Here is an 8,546-nt window from a genome sequence, read left to right as displayed (position 1 = left end):
TTTTTTTTTTTTTTTTTTTTTGGAATTCACTTTCCATGAATGAGCATTTTCAGTAATTGATTCTTTTTTGGGCCTGAAAAGGGTTTATTAAATAGAACTTGTGTCCAAAGACTCAAGCAACTTTCAGCACAGCTTGTCCATCCACAGCCTTTTCACCAAGAGGTTTTACAGGAACACTGATGAGTGCCAAAGGAGCACGGCAGGCTCACCCATCGTGCGGCTGTCGAGTCGGTGTGCCAGCAACGACACTGGGTTAGTCCCTAGAGCTCCCCCCAGTAATAGCGTGACCCTGCCACTGAAAGTGTCCAACCCAAGACGCTTGTGCCACTTACCTGTTGGGAACTTCAAACCCAATCCGCTGAAGGAGGCAGCTTGGTCCCCGAGAGCACAGGGGGGTACTAACACACTGCAGCTCTGTCCTAACATCAAGTTTTATTTGCAGAGTGCAGGTACACTGACACAGGAGTGTATGGGGCCTTTTACTGGCAGCACAAGCTGCTGCAGTCTCAACCCCAGAGCTATCAGAGAGGTAAAAGCACATAGCCAACAAGCTCATTTCAAGCTGTTGAAATCATAGTTCCCCTCCTAGGGCTGAAATTTTGCTTCTTGTCTGTGAAAAGCGCTTGCAGCGGTGTCACAGCACACTGTCACCCCTGCAGAGCAGGAAGCCTTTGGTGGGCTCCGGGTTTAGAGCACTGCTCATATATTCATAAATCCTATTCAGACGAGCAGGATCAGCGTTCCCAAATGGCAGGATGGAAATGTGTTGGGAGGGGGAGAAGCACAAAATGTCACCACTTCCTGCTCCACTTCCCATCATCGACAAAGCAATTTTTTATGCAATTAAAAGTTGTGCCCAGAACCCCCAGATATGCATACACTTACCACACCTATACGCTCGTGGAGAAAGGAGTCTTTTCACAGGCAACAACAGACAGAGAGAGATTTCATTGAATGCCAGTTAAAAATACTTTTTCTGTACCCACTTTCCCATTGCCCTCTCCAAGGAAACTTCTGCATCCCGTTAACATTTTTAGCTTTTGTCAATAGTACTTTAAGCTTGACATTTTTATTTCCTCTTGAAAAGTGGAACTAGATGACTTAGCTCTTAAATTATTTCCCCATCAGTGATCTTTTTTAAGATCACTCTCTGAAGATCACCAGCGAGGGTTGCTGTTCTCACTGCTCTACTTCAGTAGGTGCTCATAAAATCACCCAAGAAACGTTCACGGTGAAGATGCCAGACCTTTGTGCTTTGACATTATCAACACAAAGGTGTTTCTTTTTTCAAACGGGCCAACGCGTTGCTATATCACAGCCAGGTTCTCTGCTGAGACAATCAGGTGAAACTGCATCAGAGGCAAGCAGTGATAAGAGTTGGATATTTCAAATTCAGCAAATGGGGAATACATTTTTTTAAATGATGGAAGTTTGACTTGCAAACTTTTCAAATGAAACTTCACAACTTTTGAAGCAACAGCTACCATGCACAAAGCAACCCCAATTAAAAGAATAAAGGTTTAGAAACCCAATGGATGAAACAAAACTTGTTGGGGGATCAAACAAAACACTTCAGGTTGACCCCAAACCAAACTTTTTGTCCGTCTTATCAGAAAAAAATACTGCAGATATGACTACTTTTGAATGACTCTGATTTTCCTTTTGTTTCGGTTCAGTCCGTGAACTAACAATTCCAGTCTTCCCTAGTTTTTTTTTTGTTATTGCTTAAGTCTGACAGGCAGAACAGATGAACAAGTGCCATGCAATTACAACAGCTAAATAAGGAGAAGTGTTAAAAGTATGCCTTCAAACATTAACCAAGAGCCTTACCTTGGCAATCTGGCCTTTTATGGTGCAATGGGAACCTTCACCACTGGAAAACTTAGGAGCCAGCCTACTACTAACCATTTGTATTGCAACATGGCCTTGCTCGAGACGGGAGCAGCACTTTGCTAGGTTTGAAGAGCACACATGTAATAAAATAATAGTTCATACCCCACAAAGCTCACAGGCTTAGCATGCGCAAGGCAAGAGAAGGCTAACGAAAACAAAAAAGTCAGGCCACAAAATGAAACGAAGTGGGGAGGCAATACGCAGTGCTCTCAGCACAGCAACAGCTTGACCAACATCAAGTCTTCTGTAGGCATCACAGCAGAGGCGATGTTATAACTGGTGTCAGGCTGTCAGGTGATTAACAGGTCAATTAGGAGCAATCCACAAAGAGCCAAATGAAGATGTACAAGGAAAGCAAAGTGCCTGGATTTGTTTTTTTTTAAACTCCAGTTTGCCTTAGGGGAGTCTTCTTTCCATGCTTGACTAAGGGAAACAGTTCAAGTCCTTCACTAACAAAAATTAAGCCCCCCAGATGCACAAGGTAGTTGCTCTTCTGTATGGATCTCACTGTATGCAATGGTGGTGTCCTGTGGTCTGGGAAATATTATGACCTGATAGCAGTGAAGCCTGAACACAGACACCTCATTACAGTCCTTTGGCTACCAACAGCCCTAGAGATAAGGGTTTTTTTGGGATATCTTTTACTGGATGAGCTGAGGAAGGGTACTTGATGTCTGAAAGCTTCTCCAGGTATATAGCTGGTTCAATAAATATCACACAAAAACCCTTCTCTCTCACTCTTGGACCATCATAGCTACAACACCACTCCAGCCCTACTGCCAATAGCTCCACGTTTAGCTTGTTTTGTCCCTCGCGGATGAAACTACTGGTCTCTCTGTGACCACCTGTTTTGTATTTAAAAACTGTGATCAGATATCCTGTTAGTCTTTCCCTCCTCTGGACAAAATGGTCCCAGTTTTTCCAATATGCCAGGCTGCCATCCCCTCTACTTGTGGGAGTTTCAGGGAAAAGAGCAGAAATTCATGATAGATATTTCTTGACCAGGTTCTGAGGAAGGTCATTTTGTATCTGAAATCTTGCCTTGCCTATCCTGATCCAACAAAAGATATCGTTTCACTTTGCCAATCCTGCCTCTTGCCTGTTCCTTGGACCATCCTGGCTACAACACCATGACAACACTGTGGAAGACATCAAAATCTGCTATTTCAAACAGAAAATTTACAGCGTGAAGAAAGAAAGAAGCCAAGGCACACAGCGACATCAACTTCCTAAGCTTCTGCAGGAAACAAAGCATCTTTCTCCGAGGACTTACCGTCCTCAACAACACTGCATGCCACATGGGGAGAAGATTTCTGGCAGTCCTTAATCTAGAAGACAAAGGCACGGCGTGATCTAATAGCTGGAAGCTAAGCCAACATCGGACCGGAAATAAGGCACATTTTAACAGTGAGGGTAATTAACCACTGGTGCAACTTACCACTTACCTACGGACGTGATGGTTTCTCTGACACCTGAGGTCTTTGCAGTAAGACTGGGGGGCTCTTTCAAAACGATGGTTCTCTGCCTTGTTGGAAGTCCACAGTGCTCCCTCTGGTCTTCAAACCGATGGGGAAGACACTGATCCTCCACAAGGCCCAGCAAAGAGCTCAGGAAGAGGGGGTGCTCGGATGGTCTAAGTCACCTGCGTGCCCAGGATCTATGTCTGCCGCTCACTGGCTACAGCTGGCACAGACCCCCAGCACCCTTATCCCATACAAACACCCCTGCTTTTCAGAGGCTTCCTTTAGCACCCATCCCTTTGGCCTAGCCTTCCCCCCAGTCTTTGCTGCAGACTTCATAGCACGTTCAATTAAAATCAGACTCCACAGAAACACTAAGCAAAGGAGCATGCAGCACTGGGCATGTCCTACAACCTGCTGCCGCTCGATCTCAGCTTTTCATGAGCAACCCACCCTGTGTTTATGGCTGCCTCTTGCTGCGTTCATATTAAATAGGATCTCTTGGGCCCAGAGACCTGCCTGTTGTTCCATTTATAGCACGCTGTGTTCACCTCTGGTGCTATACACAGAGTAAATAAAAAGCAGCCAACTTTGCCTTGAAAGGGCAGGGCTTCCCAGTGTCACTTGAAGCTACTAGGAGGACAGCACTCAGAGGTGAGCACATTTACCCAATTGCTCCCACATTTCCAAGTGTGGCAAGTTTGCTTTGAAGTGCCCCTGCTGACCACTGGATCTGCGTGTGTCAGCTGTTCAGTTTAGGCCTGGGACGTGCAAAACAAACCAGGTCTTTTCACATGAGCCAAACCTGGGGGATGTTCAGTCTGGACCCTGAATCAGGTGCCACGTGCTGTCAGGCCCCTCCTGTGGGTGGACGAGCATTTACAAATAAAACTACAACTGAGCAGACCCTAAAACCCTCAGACCTAAGCGCCACATGCATTTATTAAATGCATGAGGATGTCCTGCCTACCAAGGCTAAGCCATTTCAAAGGAGGTTTGTGCTGAAACTAAGTCAACACACAGACAAAGTACAATGTTTTATCTTGGTCCTCTCGCCTGCCTCCCTCCTTTTTAACTCTGCTCGCTCCTAAGTTATTTGCTAGCCTATAAACAGCAGAGTGACTGCCGAAGCCCAGGGGCCAGCAGCAGGATTAGGCCATTTAACACCACAAGGATGCTATCTATCATTACTGCATCATTATATTTTTAAAGACTCAAGTTTCCCCAACAGCAACAAAACATTAGGTAAAGAAAAAAAGAGGGCTGCTGTCTTGCTTTGATAAAGTCCTACCTCCCCGGTCAGGAGGGGGAAGAGCCAGGCAAACTCCCATTGAGGCAAGTCCCAGCCTCCTGACTCCTTTCTCCACTTGGGCTGATTTCTGCAGTCCCTTTCCCCATGCAAGGACTCAGTTAAAAGCTCACGTCTGGGTTACAATTACAGGACTGGGCCTGATGACTGCAAACTGTCAGCATGGCCAGGGGCAGCCCAAGGTTTCTACTCGCGCTTTCCCGCCTTGCTCCATGCTTGCAAGGGTGAGAGGTACGGAGCAGCCCACGAGAAGGTGCCAATGGGCGACCGGCGGCAAGCTTTGGCTGTTGCCTTGGCGACAGCCCAGCCTGCCAAAGCCACAGGCTCCGTTTAAATTTTGAACGCAGGAGCGCAAAGCACGATCTATACGTCGCCGGAATCGCAAGTTTGTCTCTGAATATATAAATTGCAAAAATTGATATGAATAAATCTGCAAGTAGCACACTGACTGCGGCACGTTTTCTCAAAGACTGTGCCGGGTTCCTGGGCTTTTCGGGAGGTGGTGTCATTACACATACACAAGAACATCTGCAAACTCCCGATTTCTTTAGTTCGCTTTGAATGGAAGCATGACCTCCTGTTCCTTGCCATGAACCTTGAGTTCACACTCATATTTTACATGTTACAGGAAGCCACAGCTCACCCCAGGGGTGCTGCGAACAGCATCTCGTAAGGCAGATGCAGCACTGGTTCTTAATGCACCTGAAGGAGCCGAAGTCTTCATTCAAAAGCTTACATACTAGTAGCTTAAGGTCACTTCAGCTTTTGTGAAGCGTCGGACAAAACCAGGAATGCTTATAGGGCTGGGTTGTCAGCAGGATAGCAGAGGGATTACAAGAAACCTGTGACTCTGCCTCTTTCTGCCTTTGCTGGTAGTTTTTTTGTGTGTGAACAAGTGCCATACAACAGATTGAGGCTGCTATAAAGGCCTGGGACTGTGCAAGAGAACCCCGCTGAGCCTCAGCTGTGCTTGCAATTAGCAATAGGCATGAAATGATTATTGTTGTGGTGGCTGATGGCAATCTGAAGTGACAAGTTTTATGGGGGAGGTTGTAGTGGGGATGTTCAGCAAGTTTCTGCAAACCATTCATCGAAGGCTGCAACACAGTTTAGTCAAAGCTATTTTATGTCATTCAAAAGGTCTTACAAGTAGGCTGAAAGAATATTTTCTGCTCTCTGTGCCTCGGAATGGAGTTTTTCTAGGTCAGAGATTCTCTACTGCCCTATTTAGTGTCAAAAATACCCATTCGCCTCAAATTAGCAGAAAGCTTGTAGTTAAGGGCGAGAGATTAAGCATACAAAATTACTCAGCAGGTGACTGTGGGGTGGACTTGGGGGTTGAGAAGTCTTTAAAACTGACTACAAGACATTATATACTTCTGACAAAAGAACATAGTAATCCTACCTGCTTGCTTTAACCACTGTTGTTTGTCTATTATTATGTGCTTTAATGCTCATGAGAGCAAAACTACTGGTGATACTACTCAATTACCATAGTAACTCTCCCCTATGACCTCTTATTTCAGTACTTGCTTTCCAACCAGAACCAATCCAAGCAGTTCAAATCTGTTTAAAACTGTGACATCCCCTGCACGGGAAGACGCCGAATGCAGGCTGCCCTGCTCTTTGTCTGGGACGCAAACTTGTTTTGAAACGTTGAAAAGAGCCTTTCAAACGGACCTTTGAATTCTAGGTGTCCCAAAGGTAACGGATTCAATGTCGTGATGCTTCTTCAGCCCCAGCCGGGATACAGGCGGTGCAAAAGCAGGGACCGCGGCGAAGGGGAGAGGAGAGGAACATGCTCTGGGTCCCAAGCTTTATTTCTACATGTAATGGCACATTTGCTTTTAAATAGCAGCTCTCTCCCAGATACTAGAGCCGAGGGGGAAAAAAATGTTGCCCATGCCCTTGGTGTCCATTCTGTGCTCCACGAGCCAGATCCTCAGGTACTGCAGCAAGCCATCTCCTCCATGAAGTCAGGTCAGGAGACCAAATTCCACCTCTAATGCCCTCATAAGCATTCAGAGCAGCAACAATCCCTCTCTTGCATTTCCCTTAGGAGGGGAAGTATTTCTGGAGCCCTAGGAAGCTTTTAAATCTGCTTGTCAGGAACTGAGCCTGCACACAGTTGTGGATTTGCTCTGCACATACACTACATACATGAACCTATGCGAATCCAGGACCTGCCTTGGCAGACTGCCTGTCTAGCTCCCCGGCACATGAACACGAGCCCTGCTTGCAGGGTGGGACATGCATAACCTCTGGCTTCATTTCAGCATCCCCACATGCACATGGACCCAAACTCCGACGACCGGCTCCTTTCATACCAATAACGTGAAGCCATTTGCTGTTAAGCAAGCCGCGCTGAAGACTGTCAGATCCTCAGGGTGTCGGCTGAGGGGGCCAGGTGGGAGTTGGTTGCTTCCAGCACACCCCCCTGCACCAGAGGCCAGCAGCAGTATGGAGATTTGCACCATCTCTTGAAACACCAGACCAAAGTTTCTCCTGAGGTAGGATACGGTACTCGAGTGGCAGCTTATCATGGGCTTCTCAGCAAAAATAAGTGAGGTATGGGCTACCTAGAGAATGGCACGTGTGCAATGCCATTCCCTGGGGTCCATACCTGGGCCTTCAAAGGATTTCTTCTCTAATTAACAAGTTTTTCCACAGCCTCAGGCCCCTTTCCTCTTCTTCCAGGTCCTCTGGGTACAGCTCCCTCTGAAGCAACCTCCAAGGCAGTGGCTGAAGGATAGCACAGCATTTCTTTGCTGCCTGGAAATGGCCACGAGGCCTCCATGCTACTTCTTGGCCCTTCCCGTCTGTGCTGCCACTGGATGGCATGGCTGACTGTCCTACCAAATGATGGTTCAGCCCATACGCCTGGGAAAGCTGGCTCAGCGCAGGACTGCTCTGGCTTCGGGCCTGAAAGAGTCACCACCCCCTGCGTTGGCAAGGAGCCTTTCACACCTGTATCTCCGCAGGAAGAATCACCTGGGCAAAATGGTTGGCCCCTCCTAGTCCTCTGCTCCTTGCAGAAATCAGTGTAGAGCGGTACGGGATCAGGTGGGGATCGGGGAGCATCGCACCTGCTATGCGTGGGCATACATGACAGTGAACGTGAGGTGGCAGAGAACAAAGACCATCGTGCTTTACACACCAGTGTGTGGCTGGGTCACTACTGCTGTCCACTAGCACAAGCCAGACTTGGATGTGAGTGGGACACCCTGAAGCCATTCCAGCACGCTAAGCTGGATGGAAAAGGGTGGAGGAAATGCCATGTCTTATGCCCCTCTAACCTGCCACTTCTCTTGCCCTGCACTGAATGGGGCCCGGTGCTCCAGCCCATGCCCCATGCTCTCATCTGAAGCTCCAGGCAAAAGTGCTGCAGGGAAGAGAAAAAGGGCCTTGAATTTCCAGGCACTGCAGCGACAGGTACCTTAGAAAATCCAGCACAGTCACACGAATGCAGTCGCTATGCTGAGGAGTCGGACGGTGGCAGATGAAGTGGGTGGAAGGAGTGGCTGTCCCCCAAAAGACTCCCAAATCAAACCCTGGCCCTCCATTGTCAATTAAAAGATGGGAGCAGAGAACCTTCTGCCACAAAAGGAAAAAGAAAGAAGAACATGTCTCCCCTGCTAACATATGTTTTCTGGATTGAAAGCTGAGACCTGCCCACACAGTAATACCCATCCCACTTGTTCATAAACTCCCCCGCCCGCCAGGAGCCCCGCGCCCTGCTCGCCCCGGCGCTGGCTCCTACCTGGTCGGCCAGTTTGAGCACTGCCATCGCCGCTCACGCGCCTGCAGCTCCCGGCGCGGAGGTGTCTGCCGGGCCCGGCGGGGCGCGGCGGCTATCGCGGCTCCGGGCCCGGGAAAGGCCCCTG

The 8,546-nt window shown here is 48.1% G+C and overlaps 1 protein-coding gene across 1 annotated transcript in view; it reads right to left on the bottom strand.

The window, feature by feature from the left end:
• Positions 1–8,546, bottom strand: part of CADPS (calcium dependent secretion activator) — a 290,593-nt gene that overhangs the window by 3,504 nt on the left and 278,543 nt on the right. The gene's annotated exons all lie outside the window — the stretch shown is intronic.

The sequence above is a fragment of the Gavialis gangeticus genome, unplaced genomic scaffold, assembly GCF_001723915.1.
Source record: "Gavialis gangeticus isolate Ggan-Ray unplaced genomic scaffold, GavGan_comp1, whole genome shotgun sequence".
Classification (NCBI taxonomy): Eukaryota; Metazoa; Chordata; order Crocodylia; family Gavialidae; genus Gavialis; species Gavialis gangeticus.
Note: the sequence above shows the minus strand (reverse complement) of the source record. Positions and strands in the feature narration are given on the sequence as shown.